Source organism: Protopterus annectens, chromosome 7.part0 (genome assembly GCF_019279795.1).
Source record: "Protopterus annectens isolate FY-2018-M chromosome 7.part0, PAN1.0, whole genome shotgun sequence".
NCBI lineage: Eukaryota > Metazoa > Chordata > Ceratodontiformes > Protopteridae > Protopterus > Protopterus annectens.
Window position 1 is genome coordinate 650,637,240 of NC_056739.1, and position 16,521 is coordinate 650,653,760.

Genomic DNA, 16,521 nt, shown 5'->3' on the forward strand with positions numbered 1-16,521 from the left:
TGTGACATCATTGTATGTCCTTCCATTCACTCATTGCAGTATTCCTTACACTTGGGATTTCCTGCCTTGGGTAGCCCGACATCCAGTCACTATACAAAAGCCTACTGTTGCTTTAAGGTATGACTAACATCACATGCATGCTCCTCGCGTAGTGTAGGGCATAAAGGTGACATCCAGATATACCATCCTTAGAACTTGTTTGTCACCAGTCCGAATGCATCTCTGGATAATCAGTCTGAACGCCTACGTATTTATCACCATTTCGAATTTGTGTACTGGTACTGAGCTGTTGCATGTAAGTACCACATCAGCGTTTTGTCTTTTCTTGGCTTTTTTGTTGCTTCTGGGGGTTAATGCCATCCAGGAAGGGTAAATGCCAGTACAGGAGATAGATTCTGCATAGAGACCGACACAATAACTGTTTATTTTGCCTAGGAGCCTCTCACAACCATACAACCTGTTTGTCAGGCTTTTGTACCAAAGATCCTGAACAGTAATCTTTCTTCCCTTGCTTTATATCTTGAGGATCAGTGCCTTAAGCTTCTCGCTAAGGATACCATGGAAGGAACTTCCTACCCCAAGGGTCAGACGTTCGGGAAGAAGAAGAAAAAAAACATAAGAACACACACATTTTATATACTAACAAATGAAAATTGGATAATTAAGGCATGGAGGGTATTAATTTAATTATTTTATTATTTTATTGTAGTATCTTGTTAAAAAAGTTTTTAGTGGGTAATTAATTAATTATCCAATTTTCATTTGTTAGTATATAAAATGTGTGTGTTCTTATGGTTTTTTACTCCTTGAAGGCTACGGCCGAGACGTCAGAGGAAGAAAGTGCGCTACAGAATAAATTTGTGGATCACCCTTTGGTTGTATTTTGTTATTTTCGTTTGGTGGTTGCTGCTGTTTGGGAAGAAGAAGGTTAAGAAACTAAGACTGGAATTTTAGGCTGTCCAGACTGTGCTGAGCATTTCTCGTGAGGTCAGTGAGAACCCAGAGGCTCACCCAGTTTTGTTGTCTGTTTACTCTGAAGTAATCAGGTTGGAGTCCAGTGAGGATCTGGCTTGCAGCATCTCCGGTGAGCCTTTGCAGGTGTCCATTTCAGACATTCAGAGGGAACCACCATTGATTATTTCCGAGGGGCCTGGGATGTTCTGCAGATTTTAGTTGGGGGAAGAAGTTCCTACTACTGTTATTGAATGCCATCCTGGGTCAGAGCCTTCTAAGTTTTGTAGGGCTTACATTCCTTTAAAAAAAGAAACAAACTAAACATGTTTCTTCTGCTCCTAGGGATCCATAGAATGAGTGGCAAGCCTTTACTCAGGGTTTGTTTAATGCTTTGATAGCATTAAAACCTCCTCGGGGGGGGGGGGTTCTGTTTCAGCTCCTCCTTGGTCCTCTACTCCCCTTAAAGGCCCAGGGAACAGATTCCTCTGAGGAGGAGTTGGATTCTGATGAGGAATCCCTTGCTTACTCTTCCCAAATTCCTTCTCCTTCTGACTGTGGGTCAGAGGAAGAGGAATCCAATAGTCCTGATTCTCCCTTTGAAGAAATTTACTCTGGGGACACAATCTCTAAGATGGTGATATTTTTTAAATGGGATTTTGCTCAAGTCTCTGATATCCACAAGAGGTACTGCTATTCCTCAAGGTGTGCTTCGTGTTTCACTGTTGCAGTCATCACGTTTGGGTTATCTGCTTACAGTAGCCCTCAGTCGGCCTGATTAACAAAGTCTTGGATCCTTCGTCGGTTGCTGTCCCTTCTTCCATGATGTCGGGTCCTCAGGGGTATAAAACATGCAGCCGACGCCATTGCACCAGTCTTTCTTGCCGTGCGGTGCCCGAAGCAGAAGCAGTTTGCAAGTGCTTGTCGGCTGACTCCTGAAATTTTCATTTTCGAGTTTCAGAACCGAAGTCTTCAACTAAAGCTAAGTACCCCATTGGAGAAACTTTTTCTTGCTCCTTACCGATGTCAGTAAAAGTTAATAATTGCATTACTTGTGGAAAGCAAATACTTCATAAAGATTTTCATTCGTACTGTACTCCTTGCCTAGGTCGTGACCACAATGTACCGCGCTGTCAGTTTTGTGCTTTATTTAATCAGCGCACTCTCCGTCATCTGTATATTTTCACCTCAAAATATTTCCGTTCTTTGTTTAATTATCCAGAAATGTCGTCGGTTAGCCATCTGACTACCAGGATTCCAAAAAAACGCAAGGATAAAGACAGAGGCAGCCGAGGTCCAAAACTGCAGATGACGCTTCTCCTAAGCCAGTCGCCAGTTCGCCAGTAATCAGTGAGGTGCTTTCGCAGCCTGATACTCACTACTTATGATTCGCAGGCCTCTACTGAGACCCATTTGGAGTCCGGTATGCCGAGAGATGCTTCAACTATGGAACCTGTGGATGTCTCTGCCTTGGATGGGTCCGCAGCCGCTGTGCAGGCACCGGCTTCTCTGGGTGTATTCAGACCTACGGACTTGCATATTAAACCGACGCTTCCTTCTTCTTTTAGGCTGAAATCTTGAATCATGCCTAAAAAAACTACGCCCAGGCCGCATTCTCTGGCCTCTATGCCTAAAAAACAAATGATAAGAATAGCTGAAGATCTTATAACTGTAATCAGGGGTAGCCAGCCTCCCCCTTCTAAAAGACTTAGGACTGAAGTTGTTTATGAATCTTCTGACCAGGATTCTGATTTTTCTGATTCTTCTGATGATCTGGATTTGCCCTTATCTACTTATGAGGATTCTGATGCAGAGGACTCTATTCCCTCTGCTTCCCCTACAGAGGATTTTTCTTTTGGTGAAACCTTACATATACTCTAAGGGACCATTTCCACTGGGAAAGCCAGGATTTTTCTGATTCAAAAAAGAGGCGTAGGGATTTCTTACTCCTGCCTCAGCATAGGCCTTTAGCTATTCCTCCAGTACTAGACATTGTTGATGATGCTTTTTCAGAATCTAGTTTGGCCTCTGATTCCTTGCCTCCTGCTCCCAGAAAACCTGACAGATATTACAGGGTTCCTGATTCACATAAGTTCCTTTTTAAAAATCCTATTGCGGATGCAGAGACTGTTTCACAGGGACCCAAGGGCATTAAGGCTTCTACTGCTAAAAATCCTACCCCTTCTGATAGAGACTCCAGGGCACTGGATAGATGGGGTAAGAAGGTTTACACTTGTGCAACCTTGGCCATTAGGGCTTTAAACTGCCAGTTTCATATGTTAAAGTATCAACAACATGTTATTGGATTCCTTAAACAGAAAATGATGTTGATTCCTGAATGTGCGGAAAATAAAGAATTACAGGATTTAATGCATTCTGCTGAACAGGTTGGAAAACATACTTTGCAATGTGGATTTGATTCGTTAGAGGTGTCTTGCAGGGCTGCTGTTACTGGTTCTGTGCTCAGAAGGCATGTTTGGCTTAAGAAGCAATCTTTACCTGATCATGTTGAAGCTAAATTGTTGGATGCTCCCTTAAATCCGGACCGCCTGTTTGGCAACAAGGCTGAGGGAGTTCTTAAAAAGATAGAAGATAAAGGTAAATCTATGCAAACTGTTAAAGATTTATTACAAGTTTAGCCTCCTAGATTAAGTAGGCACTGGCCCTCTAAGAAGTGGTCCTTTCCAGCCTCCAGCTTCAAGGTCCTCTCAAGCCAAACCCAGACATAGCAGAAACCCCAGGTTTCAGTCCCAGGGGACACACAAGACTAAGCAGTGGGGGGTTTCTGCACCCAAATCATGGAGTAGTAAGACTCCCTCTTATGGAAAAGTGTCTCAGTGACTTGCTTCTAAAACTTTCAAGCACTTCCCAACTGAATGCTCCTTTATGCGGAAAGATTGACCTGCAGGCCAAAAACTGGGAACTCATTACCCAGGACAAATGGATTTTAAATATAGTGTTCCAAGGATACAGATTTCACTTCCACACCTTACCAAGCAGGTGGCCAGATCTACCCCCAAATCAGTGGGCAGAGGCCCAAAAATCAAGTACTCTCTCTCTCTTAAGCATGGGGGCTATTCAGTTGGTACCAGAAGAGGAAAAGGGACAAGGGTTCTATTTGAGACTTTTCCTGGTACCCAGAAAAGGCAATACATGGCATCCTATCCTGGACCTTTCTACTCTAAATACCTTTCTGGTGATTCCAAAGTTCAAGATGCTGACTCTTCACCAGCTCCTTCATATGCTAGGCAAAGATGCATGGTTGGCAACACTAGACTTAAAAGAAGCATACCTGCACATCCCTATCAGGGAGTCTTGCAGAAAATACCTACGCTTCAAAGCAGGCTACATGCGCTATCAGTTCTCTGCACTTTTGAATCATCTGGCCTTTGTTCAAAGGGTACTGACTTGTCTGGGGTACACCATAAACAAAAAGAAGTCACAACTGTACCCTGTCAACAAATTATTTTCCTGGAGCAAGCTTGAATACAACTTCCCAGATGGCTTTCCTAATGCCAGAGAAACATAGTTGTTTGACAATCTACTTCAAACAAGTGGCCTGAAAAACCCAGTTATCTGCAAGGTAAATACTTGCAAGCCTTGGGGTTCATGGCTTCTTCTAATTCCATATGCAAGGCTGCATATGAGGAAACTACAATGGTGTCTCAAAAGCCTATGGTGTCAACATTCACAGGATCTAAAGGCAATGATTCCTGTCATACCTTGCCTACGTCTAGAGTTCCTTTGGTGGGCAGAGGCCTGCCATCAAAACAGGGGACTACCATTCACACTACCCCCTGCTGTACAAACCTTAACAACTGATGCATCAGACTATGCATGGTGGGCCCATCTGGCAGGGAATTGCATTCAAGGCAAATGGAAGCCAAGTCAAATGCACCTGCTTATCAATCAAAAAGAAATGTTAGCTGTACAGAACGCTCTGACAGCCTTCAAGGACCACATTCATCCAGAACAATTAATGATAAAGATGGACAGCACCACTGTTATATGGTACATAAACAAGCAGGGGGGTACACATTCTTACCCCCTATGCAGACTAGCCATGGCATTGTGGAACACAGCCCTGAGCTATCAGGTACATTTACAAGCTCATTTCCTGCCAGGAAAACTAAATACACTGGCAGACGAACTAAGCAGAAACCTCCTGGACCCACATGAGTGGAAACTGGAACCAAGGATTTTCATCATGTTGACAAGCAAATGGGGGAGCCCAGATATAGACCTGTTTGCTTCGGGAGCCCAGATATAGACTTGCTTGCCTCCCCCCAAAACTATCAGTTGAACAAATTCTGCACAAGGACTCCCCACAAACAAGCTTGGAAAGTGGATGCTCTGTCCTTCAGCTGGAAAAACCTATCAGTTTATGCCTTTCCTCCTCTGCCTCTGCTCTCCAAAGTACTACTAAAGTTCAAACAAGACCAACCAAGGACGATTTTGATTGCACCAGACTGGCCACGCCAACACTGGTGTACCCCCTCTTGCGCATTGTGTCACTGTGGGCCCCATGGCACCTGCCTCAGACTCTTACTCTATTGTCTCAGCAGGAGAACTAATTTCTGCATCCTCAACTTCAAACACTGAATCTAGCAGCCTAGCTAATTACATAATTTCTCCTTTACCATCCCTCAGTAAACCAGCGATGGATATAATTTTAGAGGCAAGGAGGCCTAGTACCAGAAAGTCTTACGCTGGAAAATGTAGAAGCTTCTGTGCCTAGAACCAATCTCAAGGGATGAGCACAACAGTGCCCAATTTACCTCAGATCTTACAATACTTAACTGAGATGCTTCATAAGGGCCTGTCTTTCTCCTCCATCAAAATTCATGCCTCAGCCATCTCAGCTCATTATAATACAGAACCACCCCTCTTCTCTCATCCATTGCTTAAGCAGTTCCTCAGAGTGGCCAAAAATCTACGACCACCCAGGAGAGCTCCTACTCCAGCCTGGGACCACAACTTTGTATTGGAAAAGCTCACCCTTCCTCCCTTCAAGCCAGCTGCCACTGCGGACTTAAAATTCCTTTCTTGGAAAACAGCTTTCCTTTTAGCAATCACCTCAGCAAGAAGGGTATCTGAATTACAGGCCCTCATGACAGTGGAGCCTTTCATCATCTTTCATGCAGACAGGGTGTCCCTCAGGACCAATACCTCCTTCATGCCCAAGGTGGTATGAAGTGTGACCCTTAATCGGTCCATACATTTGCCAACCTTCTTTCCTAATCCACAGAACAAAGGGAATGGATTCTGCACTCCTTAGTCGTGCACAAACAACTTAGATTCTACTTGGACAGAACTAAACCTCAAAGGAAATCTGATCAACTGCTGGTGGCATTTGCTGCATGGGCAGAGGGGAAGGCTATTTCAAAGCAAACCATTTCCAAATGGCTAGGCCATTGCATTCTTTTTTGCTACAAACACCATGGAAAACCTATCACACAGGGGATCAGACCCCACTCTACCAGGGCTGCATCTACCTCTACAGCCTTTCTCAGAGGCGTCCCTACCAGTCTTGCAGGGCCTTTTAGCTGGTCCTAATTCTATTTAAATTCCTCCTCCCATCCTTCGCTTTGGGACTCTACCCCAAAGTGATGACTGCAGCAGTGAAACACGAAGAACATAGTACGGTTGTGTACACTTAGCATAAATGTAGATGTTCGAGTGTATTCACTGTTGCAGTCCTGGTTACCCTCCCTCCAGCCCCCTTCTATTTTTGGATATACCTCTACTTTCCTTTACCATCTTCAAAAGCTTTTTGGTGTAGGTATAACCTTGTATATTTATAGATTTAATTGCTTCCCATTAAGGGGGCACCTGACATCTGGGGCAAGAAAAACTGATGTAATGGCGTCGGCTGCATGGTTTATACCCCTGATGACCTGACGTCATGAAAGAAGGGACAGCAACTGACGCAGGCCCCAAGACTTTGTTAATCAGGCCGACTGAGGGCTACTGCAAGCAGATAACCCAAAAGTGATGACTGCAACAGTGAATACACTCGAACATCTACATTTATGGTAAGTGTACACAACTGTACTTTTTGGCTGCTTTGTTGGATGCTTTTTCCAGTGCCTCTAAAGCACTTGATTCTCTGCCCCTGCTGCTAAGAAGCTTGATAGGTTTTATAGGGTGCCTGAGGATTGTTGCATAAATGTTTTGCTGCTGACCCCTCAGTGGTGTCTGTAGCCTCTGACAAGCCCACTCAATTGCTTCCTTCGCCAAAGTTATTGATAAAGACAGCAGAACCATGGAAAGGCTAGGCACCTCACCTAAGTACCATGTTCAATCATAGCCTCACCTCAGGCTTTGTGCCTACTGAATGACGCACAGCAACGGTTATCCCACTCCACAAAGGGGGAGCCACCACGGACCCCAGGAACTACCGACGAGCCTGGTCTGCAAGTCTGTGGAGCGTATCGTCATGGAACTTAGAAACAATGACATTGGTAATCTCCAAACTCTGGACCCTACCCAGTTCGGGTTTGTAAAAGGCAGATCATGTCTCCTAAACCTGATAGACTTCTTTGAAGTGGTCACCAAAGCTGTAGATGAGGGTAAGGTGGTTCACACAGCCTATCTGGATCTCTCCAAGGCTTTCAACACCATCCCCCATTCTGGAATTATAAACAAACTCATTAACTAGGTTTAAATCCCTATGTCACAAGATGGGTTGCCAACTGGCTCACTGACAGAACCCACAATGTGAAAGTAGCAGAATCTAAATCCAACTTCAGACCAGTGACAAGTGGAGTACCACAGGGTTCAGTCCTAGGTCCTCATCTGTTTATCTGCTTCTCTGAAGTACAGGCTAACACAGAAGGTCTTTGGCTAGCAAAGTTCGCAGATGACTGCAAACTAGGAGCCATAATCAAAACTCCTAACGATGTGGACATCCTACAAAAGAGCCTCGCCGAGACAGATGCCTGGTGTCAAAGCCATGGCCTCAAGCTCAATGCCAAAAAGTGCATTGTCATCCCTTTTGGTAAAAACTCTGTACCCATGAACTACCACATAGGCGGTAGTCTACTTAACACTGAAAGTGTGATAAGAGACCTTGGGACACAGGTGGACAGTAGTCTCTCCTTTGATAATCACATCGCCACACTAGTCCGGAAATCCTTCTACATGGCACACCTCATCACAAAAGGTTTCTCATCCAGGAAAAAAGAGGTCATTGTTCCCCTCTACTCATCACTCATTAGACCCATTATAGAGTACAACGCCCCTTTTGGTATGTACCTCACAAGACATCTAAAACAACTGGAAAGGCTGCAGAAATACCTCACAAAGAGGATTACTGGCCTCAAACAGATGCCCTACGCAGACCGTCTCAGAAAACTCCAGCTTTACTCTGTCGAATATCGCCTGCTCAGAGGCGATCTCTGCTTAACATACAAAGCTATGTCAAACCCAGAAATGTTGGACATGCTCCACATAAAGAAATCCCAATCCCTCTGAGCTACACGCTCTAGGGACCTAAATCTTATCACCACAATAACTAGAACATGCTGGAGGGATAGATTCATGTCCCAGAGACTTCCCATACTCTGGAACAAACTACCTATCTATATCAAACAAAGCTCCTCATTAGCACTCTTCAACAAAAATCTTGATGATTGGATGGGAGATGGGAAATTCACCCCGGGGATCACTTCTGTGGCTCTGCTTGACAGGGGCACAGGAAAATAATTTTCTTGGGTGGCAAACACCAGGGTACCGTTTGGCTAGGCTTGTATAGGCAAGTAACAACAAAATCCAGCACTCCAGTGTAGCTTCCAACAAAGAAAAGTGCTGGCTTTTTGTTGTTGCTTGGTTTATGTGGTATAGCCGTGCACTTGCCATTCGTGCAGGTATCAATGTTTCTTAGGCTTATATAGACCCTAGGGCCAATAGCCTAGTACCCACCTATAAGAAGGTTTATACCTCAGCTACGCTGGTTGTTATTTGTATTTTTCTTTCTTTCTTTATTTATTTATTTTACATTTGTTGACTGGGATAGTCTGACTGGATACATGTCCATTTTCAGCAGAGGCCTGGGGAGAAAAGCTCCAAACACAATATACAGAAAAAATAATACAGGAAAAATCATAATGTTAATACATGTTGCAAACAGTTTATAGACTCTGGTCAGTCAAGCAAGTTATACATTCGATCATTGTTAAACTTATATAAGTATCTAAACTAACAATTATGTCACAGCTTGTATATAGTATAGTATAAAGTACTGTTTGGCACACAATTATAGAAAGGAGCTAATGGAGCTTTTAGGGATTAATTATCAGACCCGTATGTCCAGGTATGTGTTAGTTCTCCTTTTTCAGGCTTGTCAGCTTATTTCTGATCTCCCAGACTCTGAGGGTAAAACTTCTGCCCTTTCCTTGTTAGGGACTTCGTCTCAAGTGGTTCATTCAGCAGCAGATGCCTCTTCTAGGGCTGCTCCTTTTGGTTCATTGATGAGAATGTATTCTTGGCTGAGGCTTCAACATTTACCTGATGATATCAAGGCTAAGTTGATGGATGCTCCTGTTAATAATAAACATTCGATCTGATGTCCTTTTCATTCTTCCTCATGAATGGGTCTAGGATCTGATACTCTGATCTGACTCTTCCACATGTACAAGACTTCTCAAGCTCTTTCCTCTACCCATAATGCTCCATTCCATCCCCAACTCCCCAGATCTTGTTTGCCGCCATAGCTGCAAGATGGAAAGATCCAGTCTCGAGAGTAAGAATATCTATTTTGGATATTTTTCAGTTAATTCTAATACTTTCTCTTTTCTAATTCTTTCATATAGTTATTTTTAAACTTGGTTCTCCTCCCTCAGTTTTTTGCAGGCGTTAGGCTTTTCTGTTTTTATTGTTTACCCTTCCCTCGTACCACTCGCAGTTACTTGACTGACTTTCTATTTGTAAGTCTTCTAAATACATTTATATGTGTGTGCGTGTGTTTATATATATATATATATATATATATATATATATATATATATATGTGTGTGTGTGTGTGTGTGTGTTGTAAAAAAAAATTTCTTTAGATCTGTGTTAACTTGTTAGGTTCAAGTCCACTATAGCTTGAGTCTTTAACCTCCTGGTTGAACTTAGTGTTGTTTGAAAACCCTTTTATTTCTTTTTTAGTGTTGCCGCCCTCTGCCTTCATGTCTGAGAAACCCTTACCAGAGAAACCTATGAGTTTTAAGAAGTGCACTTCTTGTGGGCATACGATTCCTAATTCTGATGCCCTCAAGAAGTGAGTATACTGTTTAGAAGCGGTCCACCCGGACTGTCCATGTGCCGTTTGTGCAACCTTTGATTTGAAGTCCCTCTCAGGCCTCAGAAATAAGCTTATCCTGAAAGGATTACTTTCTAATGGGGCTCAAACCCCCCCAAAACAATCTCAAATGGTTTTGGATCTGAGGAAAATACACCACCCCAGATCTCCAAAAACCTCCTTGGAGCTGTTTGAAAAGTTGCAGAAAGTTTTGTATCAAACTCCTTCACATCCAAGGCCTATATGGCTGCCCTCTAATCCTCAACAGCCCTCAGATCCGACTGGCTTGACCTCTACTACCACTTCGCCCCTTCCGTCCACCTCTTTCTCTTGGATTTAATGAGTAGAGGTCGTATGCCAGAATTTGTGTTGACGTCAGTGTCTCTACCCCCCAGTTGTTTCAAACACTGACAAAGCACTCTAGGCTGGTGTCCACAACTTCGTCTAGGTCCTCTAGGAGTTTGACAGAAGTAGACATGGACAGGATGATGCGGAGATTCCTTAGGCCTCAGATTCATATGGGAGTCTTGCCAGCTCCATCACCAACCACATCAGTGACCACAATTGCCCAACCGATACTCTCTCTCTTTCTCCAATCCAACCCCCTACTTCAGTGTCCCAGGATCCAAGATCATCAAGAGGTTTGACTTCAAATCCATGGGAGCTCCCTTCCTCAACTCCAGTGATATCCCTGACCAGTCCTACTCCAGTGCCTTCGGATTAGAACAGGTCTTGGATTAGAGAGGTTGGTGCCAGGTCCAAGGGGTTGGGTACGGTTCCCACATTGTCAAATCTTTTTCCTTCCCCTCGGTGCCTTAGCTCTGGATAACAATGCTCCTATTCCTATTCTCTATGGATGGCTGGGATCTGGGCTTGGCCCTGACCTCCATTCTTTGGATGCTTTGGCTCCGGGGGGGGGGGGGGGGGGAGTCCCAGTTCCTTCAGCCTTACAGGCAGTAGAAAGGGCTTCCTCTTTGCATAGAGAGCCATCCTCTCTAATCTTGGATCCTATACCTCGCCCCTCATCGGGTCTGAGCTCTGAGCCCATCATTTCTGCTCCTCAGGGTCAACTAGTTCAGGGAAGCCTACACGCATGTTCCCCAGAGGGTTTCCCCATTTCTTCCAACACCTGTCTGGAGCACCCCGCAGAAGATGTACCTTGGAAGGGAACATGCAGGAGGGGGCACATAGACTCCCCTGTGGAGTCTGTCATGGAGGACATCAGTTTTGATGAGGGGACAGGATCCTCCCGATAATGTCTCCTTCAGGGACATCCTGGATATCCTCAAACAGAAAGGTGGCTGGTCCTCCCAAACACCTTCTCCTAAAGAATTGGTGTTCCTGGAGGCTTACAGGACCGGCTCATCTCTGTCTTGGGTGACCTACCCTAGCAGATTAACTTATTGACCTGGTTTCCTCCTGGGCCTGGAAAGAACCAGACACTGTCGAGCCCTTCCCTAAATGCCTGGTTAAGTTTTTAGCCCCTCCTTCAAATAGACCTCACTGGAGCAAGGGATTCCTGGTTGATGCTATGGTTGTGGCAGCTGCAACTAAGAAGGAGCTGGCAGAACAAAGCTCCTGTGTCCATTCACTGAATAGGGAGTCCAGAGTGATGGACAGATTTGGAAAGCGCATTTACGCCTTAGTCACTTTCACACTGAGTTCATTAAATTGCCTGGCACATTTTACTCGCTTACAGAGAGATTTGATCAAGGAGTTTTCAAACTCTGTCGCTGAGACCATGTCTGCAGAGCATCTTAAGAAGGTTTCTCCTCAACTGGTTACTCTTTTGTCTATTGCTAGTTTATTGATGAGGCTGATCTCCCATACTGCAGAGGGTACTTCACTAGCAGCTGGTTCAGGCATAGCCGTTAGGAGACATGTCTGGATGAGGCTATGCGACTTTCCGGAACCCTTCAAGGCATCTTTTGCTAATGCCCCTCTTTGATGGCTCCTCCTTGTTTGGGTCATCAGTGAAAGAGATGCTCACCCACAGTGAGCAGGAGTAGAAGACTCTGTTTGCCATTGGAATCAGTGTTCATTCTCTAGGAACCAGCGAGGTGGTAAGAAAATGTGGTTCCAGAATCGCAGACCTTTTCAAGACTCATGTGGAGATACTTCCTCCAGAGGCAGAGGAGGAGGTTTTAGTGGCAGACGTCTCCCCATAGGCAGAGGGAGTCCACTAAACCAGGGCTTCAGAGACTCCTTCTGTGATGGGCCCTATCAGCGCTCCTAAAGCGTTGCCAGACTGTCCATCTCTGGAGGCAGTCAGGGTTCATTTCTGCTTGCACCTGGAAGCCTGGACAAATGTCACAAGAAGTACACGGGTGCTAAGAATGATATCCAGAGGTTATTACGTACCTTTTTCTCTTCCACCTCCTGTCCAGAAGAAGAAATTCCTTGAATTCCTTGATGTTCTACCCAGTCAGAGGGAATTTACAGCTCCAGAGACTCAAAATCTGCTACAAAGAGAGTCATCCAAGAGGTCCCTTCCAACTGACCATGGCCTTCTTTGCCTGTGACCAAGACATTTGATGCATTTTGCCTTCTGGTCTTCTTTGTTGAGACGTGTGTGTGTGTGTGTTGTGTAGTGATTTCTTTTTGATTAGTCGTGAGTGTGGGTGGTGTGCATTTGGGAGGTCTCTGTTCTTTTGGAAGTCTTTTAGTGGGTACCTCCATGTATGTGGGTTATGTGTCGTGACCTTATTTTGTGTGAGAGGTGAAGCATGTGTGCTGACAACCTGTTTGATGTCTACTTTGTTTTCACGTGAGAGGTTTGACTCCATTTCTACAGTGTATTTGCATCTCTCACATAGTGTTTGCTTTAGGTGTAAATGGTTGTCCGTATACATGAAGCAATTGCTCCATTGCTTCAAGTTGCCCATATCGGTCAAGCTGGCAGGAGAAATGATGGGAAACTGCTCGTCCATTGTGGAAGGATTTTTCTGAATGTGGTACATGGGAAGGAAGTGGGCTAGATGGGGTCAGTTGCAAAGAGCAAAAATAAGTGCAAACCCACGGAAACGCAAGGTTTATATACAGGCAGATTTAAACAGTTTTAATACAGCTACCAATGGGATAGCCCCCAAACTGAACCTTTCTCCAGCAGTCCTCAACTCAAATGGGTCCTGAGCTACACACTTCTGTCAGAAGGGTACATGGAGGCCTCTTAATGTAAGATGACTGGTTTAAGAGTACAGTGATACCAAACAGTCTAGATTCAGCAGGTCTGAATCTAGCCTTTGCTATATAAGACAATGAAACGCATTTACGCAGAGTAAAAAGCAGTCAAACAGCAAAAATGAAGCAATAATTCAATTTAATGCAGTTAATAAAGTGCAGTGCTGGCTTAAAATATAATTATTTTTCTTTTTTTTTTTTTTCACTGGATGCCTTGGATTTCAGGGAAAATGCACTCCAGACCTCTGGCTGAAGTTGCCAAACATTGAGCAACTCTGGTAAACTGAGAGCCAACCTGAGCCTTTCTCCAGCAGTCCTCAACTCAGATGGGTCTTGAGCTACACACGTCTGCCACAAGGGTGCAGGGAGGCCCTCTTAATAATGTTAGATGGCTGGTTTAAGAGCACAGTATGTTTTTGTGTAACAGTCTGATCTAGTAAGATGAGATCCAGCCTCTTTAAGTGCAGGTCTGATGCCATCAGATCTGATGTTAAACAGCTGGGTATTGATAACTTTGTCCGTGTGAACTCCTCCCATTTACTTATAATGCTCTGCATGAAAACCTTCCTCTATAGATCTCGTGGGTTATGTTAAGCCAATAAATGCATTAGAGGCATGATCCCAGGCTACATTTTTTTTCTCTTTCTTTAACAGCTACCTTTGTTGCATCTTTGCTTTGTTTGTCCACTTCACGCTTTTTTCTGATGATGATGATTTCAGGTCAGAATTCTTTTACTTGGCAGTTTTATGTGTTTTAATTTTCTGGGTCTCCACTTTTTTGGGGGGTTTGCAGCAATTATTGGGAGGCCGTATTCAAGTTAGGGAGGAGAAAATTTCTTTCCTCATAGATTTTGTTGTTGAGCTGCAAAATGTTGAGGTTTTGTAAGCTCAGAAGAGAAACAAGTTAATTTTTTTAAAAGCTGAGAATTTGGTCTAGCCTAAATCCAAGGTATTTGAGGAAGTGTCTGATTCTATAGTGGTATTTAGGTCTATGATTTATTATGTTTGGTAAGCATGAGAATTTTTGGTGTGCATCAAAAAATATGGTTTTAGAGGCTTGTAATTTGTGATTTATGAGGCATTGCTGGAGAGCGAGAGAGTTTATTTTATTTGCATTTGTTTTCGGGGGTAATGTGCTGATCTCCATGCATCTTTTTCAGACTCAGCCCAGGAGCGGTGTCTGGTTAAGTGACTTGCTGGAAGTCACACAGTTAGACAGTGGAGGCTGACCGAATCAAATCTTTTACCACTGGACCACAGGAAACCACTAGTTAATTGCTCCTTAATCATCTAAGCCAATTAGCAGATAAAGTGAAGGTCAAATTGGTGGATTGATTGGATGCTGACTGTATAACCATGTTATTGACTTGAAAATCAGAAGTAGGTGGGTTAGATCATAAGGTAATTTATTAATAGACTCAGTAGTAGAGGGGATGGATGGAGCCTCATGGACCTCCGGTGTGAAGTTGAGCTTTGTCAGAGGTGTGGTGATCAATAAGTTTGAATGCTTTGGTGAGAATTCCGCGATGTTCAAGGACTTATGGCCTGCATAGATATGGTTGCTGTCGCTCAGTATAATTGTACTATTTATTTATTTGTGACAAAACAATTGCAAAAAGTTTCAGTTCTAAATTCTGTTGAGAGACCATTGCAAAATGCATTAACACACACTTAAAACTAGTAACATAACTGCTGACTCACATTGTTCACGTTGTTGCTACTTATTATCACCATAGTGAATGTACAACTGTTGATGTTTTAAATAGGTAAATACTAGGCTAGCCGCCTTTGCAAACCATTATAAGCCTAGCCAATTTCCTTTTTGTGTTTGAAATAACCTATCATGTTTGGGTTTAGACTGGCCTTATCCATCCCATGGTCGGTAATCATGTACTACCCCTAATGAGAATAACTGGAATCATACCATAGATAATTGGAGGAGAGACATACATTGGATAATGCATTTAGGCACTGCCTTTGTACATTAGATGTACATGGAACAATCCTGAGTTAAATTTTCTGTTTTCCATCCACAGATCTAAATTGCACTTGAATATGGACAAAAAGTTAACTTTGTTTTATGTGGATGGGAAGTCTGTTCCCCAGCAGCGGTATCGTGTGTGAAGTATACCTCTCACTCCAAACTGTTCTGTTGATGTTACAGAAGAGGTTTATATCCCTAGACTGAGTATTTTTGATGCCATTTGACTTACTGATGTGCAATAAATTCATCATTATTGGTTCGGGGGATGCTTTGTATGGTAGGCACATGTCACCTTTTAGCAATATATAGAATACCGAGTACAGTGACAGGGCTTTGAGTCCGTCCACTTAGGACATGTTGTTTAGGCCTTGTATCCTTTTGGTAGGATCTCTGTTGACGTTCCAGTTGTCTGGCCAGATACATGCCAAAGGGGACATTACTCAGCCCTCATTTGGCCAGTCATTGAATATAAAGGGGGGCAATGACATCCCTAGATCTACACACAATCCCTTTGTTTATAAACTGTGCAATATAGAAGGACTTTCTTACAATAGTAAACAGATGTTGATCAAAAGTAGGTCACTGCCCACATAAGTTCCCAAATCCCAAACAACTGGGTCAGCTGTTAGGGGCATGTTGTCAGTGTGGTAGTAATAAGGAGTTGATGATGTGCCAAAGGAAGGAATAATGTATTTTTTTGGCATTAAGTAGAAGTCTATGATTTTGACACTAGTTATTTATTTGAGATAAACCTTTCTGCGGGATGACTAAGTTATTTTAGGATTCAATGTCTGCTGCTAGCTTGCAGTCATTGGCAAACCTAGTCAGCCAGAGGCCTTTGGTATTGACTTTTACTTCAGAAAAGTAGATGCCGAAGAGGAGAGGTCTCAGCACATAACCCTGGGGGATCTACTGGTGACTGGCCTCTGTGGAGGTAACTTCCCCATTTTGATTATTTGTGTCCTATCTGTGAGCCAGCTGGCAATCCAGCGAGTGACATAGGGCTTTATTCCCAGTTTATTAAACTTTTCTACTATGTTTGAGTGGGAAATTGTGTCAAAAGCTTTGGCCAGGTCAAGATGTGTGGTACCCTGTTGCTTTCATTCATTGCTTTGGTGCC

General features: G+C 43.6%; 1 protein-coding gene across 3 annotated transcripts in view; it reads left to right on the forward strand.

The window, feature by feature from the left end:
- The window catches only part of HMG20A (high mobility group 20A), a 1,114,809-nt gene that overhangs the window by 570,838 nt on the left and 527,450 nt on the right, over positions 1-16,521 (forward strand). The window lies entirely within an intron of this gene.